Source organism: Hyperoodon ampullatus (genome assembly GCF_949752795.1).
Source record: "Hyperoodon ampullatus genome assembly, chromosome: X".
In the NCBI taxonomy this organism is placed as follows: Eukaryota; Metazoa; Chordata; class Mammalia; order Artiodactyla; family Ziphiidae; genus Hyperoodon; species Hyperoodon ampullatus.
In genome coordinates, this window is record NC_136913.1 from 21,467,668 (window position 1) to 21,472,146 (window position 4,479).

The window sequence follows — 4,479 nt, forward strand, 5'->3', positions numbered from 1 at the left end:
GGCGCTTGCCCGCCGCCGTGCACGTGACCACAGACCCGGGCCCGGCGCGCCGGTAGGCGGAGGGAAGTTGAGGCAATGGAAGGCGGGAGAGGGAGAGCGATCGCGGATGCCGGACTAGACTTTGCTCCCCAGGACCGCACCCTGGCAGCACGGCCGTGGGCGGGGGCGGGGCCTCGTTGCCCGGGGGCGGGGCCACGCTGCGCTTGAAGGCCCACTCTTTGGCGAGAAGTTGGAGTTAGTCTCTCTCCTCCATTGTTGATTAAATGCATCAGGCGGCACCGCTGGGGTGTGACTAGAGGCTAGGTGCAGCCGCGTCCTTGGAGCTTGTCTCCGTTATCCCGCTTCGCTGAAGGCTGCGCGACCTTCACCCCCAAGCTCCGGCTCCCGGTCGGCCTTTAGCTGCACGTTGGAATCTTCTGGGCAGCTTTCCAAAATACCGATGCCTGGGCCCCACCCTATGGAGATTCTGAATTAGGGGTGCAGCCTGGTCTTCAGGATGTCTAAAGGCGCCCCAGATGATGCTAACGTAAGCAAAGGTTGAAAACCTTTACCCGAAGGGGGGAAAATTGTTCCTCTCCTAATCTCGGTCTGCCCCCTAGTGTTTGACAGTTGGAGTTCTTGGCCCGCCCAGAGAGATTCAAGGCCAAAAAGTTAAGATCATTTTTACCCTAGGATCTGATTCTCCATTTCATTAAACGAATTCTTATTCAGCTGTTTGCAGTGCGCAAGACGCTGTAGATTCTGGAGATGCAACAAAACAGACAAAACTCCCTGCCCTTAGGGGGCTTACCTTATAGGGAAGGAAAACAAGTCAGCAAGCAAGTTAGAAAATTATATCGTTTCAAACGTGATAAAGCGGTCTAAGGAGGAAATAAAATAAGGTAATGAGGGGGAATCTTTCCAGAATACATGCCCGTTTTGCTTTGTCCTTGAAGATGGTTATTTCCTAAAAGGCAGGGTTGATATCGTATGTTTTTTCTGATACCCCATGCTTACTAAAAATTTGTCAATTTTAATTAAGCTGGCTTTTCTAAAAAATCACTTTATGAATTACAAATGGACCGCGGTCTTTGGCTTCCTCTTTCCTCTCCACCTAACTTTCCCTGCTTTTATCAGTCCCACATCCAGAAGACTCTCCTTTTGGCCTGCAGGGATCTCGCCTTCCTTTTTATTCATGTTGTCCATACCTTATAAGTGACGGTTTTGTTTTGTTTTGTGGCAGCTATACTGAAACCGAGCAGGACCCAACAGGGCCTTCCCAGGTACAGATTCCCCCCTCCCCCACCATATCTCCTGCCTCTCGTTTATAGGAAAGCTTTAACCTCCTAGGCCTTCCCCAAGTTCTATGAAGCAAATTTAATCAGAGAAGTGAGAAGTTACAGAAACAAAGGAAAAACAGTCAAGCAAGACAAAATAATAATAATTTAGCCATAAAGCAAAGTCAAGGACCTTTAGCTCCTCCTCAAGAGCTATAGATAATATCCTGAGCCACGTCCTTGATTTGTTTGGCAGATATTGAAACTCACACCAGGTGGAAGAAGTTTACTGCATGCTGCCCATAAGCACGTAGACCCCAGACCAGCTAGAACCAGAAGGTTGATGACGTTTAACTCCCAAAATACCACCCTGTTACCTCACCGCCAACCAATCAGAAGAATGTCCCCAAGCTGATCAGGCCCCCTACAATCCTCACCTGTAATGTGGCCTTCAAAAGCCCTTCCCTGAAAGCCGTCAGGGAGTTCGGGCCTTTTGAGCATGAGCTGCCCTATCTCGTTGCTTGACCCCACTTTGGGTGCCTTGCAATAAACACTATACTTTCCTTCACCACAACCCGGTGTCATTAGATTGGCTTTACCATGAGTCAGGTGAGCAGACCCAGGTTTGGTTTGGTAACAATACTTCCTTATACTCTACCACACCTAACACAGTGCAATAAATATTTTATCGAATTATACTTTTTGGTTGGTTTTTACTTGAACTTTCGGTTGAGGCAATAGTAGGTTCAGGGAAAAAAATTAAGTTCAAGAGAATTTTTTAGGTTACATAGCTGGTGTAATGATAGGTAGGGGTAGCTTGTAATTTTGTGCAATCAAGTCACCTTCCAGCCAGACACATTCTCATCAGTGTATAATCAGGGTATAAACAGTGTCAATGTGGGCTGGAACAGCTAGAACCAGGGACTCAATGCCATGAAGATGCCTCTTCTCCATCACTTATCTTTGCTTTACTTTGCATACTGGCTTCATTCTTTTTTCTGTGAATAATGGCTTCCTCCACATGGCCAAAGCAGCTCCTGAACTTTATATTTTACAATCACAGACACATCCACATGCTTGGAGACTGACCCAAAAATCTGTATCCCAAATACAAAAAGTCCTGAAAAGAGATTCATTGGCCCAGGTGGGATCGGGTACACACCCCTGGACTGGTCAACTGTGGCAGCAGGGCAAGGTGATGTGATTGGCCCATTTGACTTATCAGGAACCTCCTTACCCAGGGCCATGGACAGGTCACGATCTACTAGTATGGCTATTTCCATAAGTAGCCTCTCAGAGGGGGATATGGAGCACTCCTTAGAAAAGGAGTACAGAGCAACCAACCCCACAGATGTCCCACTGCAGATGTTATTGGCTTTGTTGGGTCTTCGTTGCTGCGCGCGGGCTTTCTCTAGTTGCGGCGAGCAGGGGCTACTCTTCGTCATTGCGGTGCGCAGACTTCTCATTGCGGTGGCTTCTCTTGTTGCGGAGCACGGGCTCTAGGTGCACGGGCTTCAGCAGTTGTGGCACGTGGGCTCTAGAGCGCAGGTTCAGTAGTTGTGATGCACGGGCTTAGTTGCTCTGCGGCACGTGGGATCTTCCCAGACCAGGGCTCGAACCCGTGTACCCTGCATTGGCAGGCGATTCTTAACCACTGCACCACCAGGGAAGTCCCAGATGTTATTTAAAGAGAAAAAAAAATGATCTCATCACTTAGCCCACTTACCTTAGTTCTAACCTCAGGGAATCCCTGCTAAAACCCAGCCAGCCCAGCATTCAACCACATGTCTACAATTATCTCAATTGGCAGCATGAATAAAATTCTTAAAACAGCTTAGCAGCCCTGATTTCTGTGTGTGTGGTGGTAGTGGGGTTGTAAGTGTGGTATATGCTATACCAAATTTTGGACAGCAGGGATAGAAAGGAAAGTGGTCACAAAATCAGGCCAAGAAAAATGCCACAGTTGTATGGTGGTGAGAATCACTGTCCTGAATAATAGATTGTCCACCCCACCTGTTTGTTGTTATTCTCCGTTAGTTCTATTCTGAAATGGTCTCAGGGTAACAGAAATGGTATCAAATGTATCATTAAAATGAAAGACACCTCATCATACACTGACAGATACATAAGACATTATCAATGTCATTATTATTACAAGTAGAAGAATAATATCAAATAACAAAGCCTAACAATACGCTATCAGTTCAACCTAGTATTAAGAGTGAAAAGTATCTAGTAAGCATCCTTGGGCTGCTAAACCATAGATATTTTTGGATATCAAATTCAGGTAGAAAATGTTGTTGGAAAACTGTCATCAACTTTCAAACAAATTGATTCATGCTATTATTTCATTAGGATAGAGAAACCACTTTTTAAAAAATAGCTTATTTCCCAGACTAGAGATTATACAAAAGGATCTAGAATAAAGTTGTGAGGGGGAGGAGGAAACAATGGAAAGGTGATTTTCCCCCTAAACCTGAAAGACTAGTGAGCTGTTACATGAAACTGCTTAGTATTATACCCACTTGTTCCAACAGAAGTAAAACCCAGGCTAGGAAATTTCAAAACAGTGGTAATTTTTTATCACTTTCCTTACCTTTCCTCAGCTCCACCTTTATGACTGCTCATCAAATCCGAGTGTTGAAAGGTTTTATATCTTTAGCAATGCTCTTTTTCCTCTAACAATTTCCTCTTGCTTAAAAATGGCAAACATGTAAAACATGTCACACTATTAGTGACATGGGATCAGAGGGTCTCTTTAGGATAGGACATCTTCATTTCAGGGTGTCCTCTTCAATATAGATGTCTCTTTAGGATAGGACATCTTCATATCAGGGTGTCCTCTTCAATAAAGATGTCTCTTTCAATGGGGGGGGGGTCCGGGCTTCCCTGGTGGCGCAGTGGTTGAGAGTCCACCTGCCGATGCAGGGGACACGGGTTCGTGCCCCGGTCCGGGAAGATCCCACAGGCCACGGAGCGGCTGGGCCCGTGAGCCATGGCCGCTGAGCCTGTGCGTCCGGAGCCTGTGCTCTGCAGTGGGAGAGGCCACAACAGTGAGAGGCCCGCGTACCGCAAAAAAAAAAAAAAAAAAAAGAGAGGGGCAAAAGGAGTCTTTTAAATCTGGAAAACAAAACATTAAACAACCAGCAATATTTAAAATGAAGTCATAAAAGTTATAATCATCTTCATCAGTTCATTCAGTCCCCTGTAATTAATTTTTGTT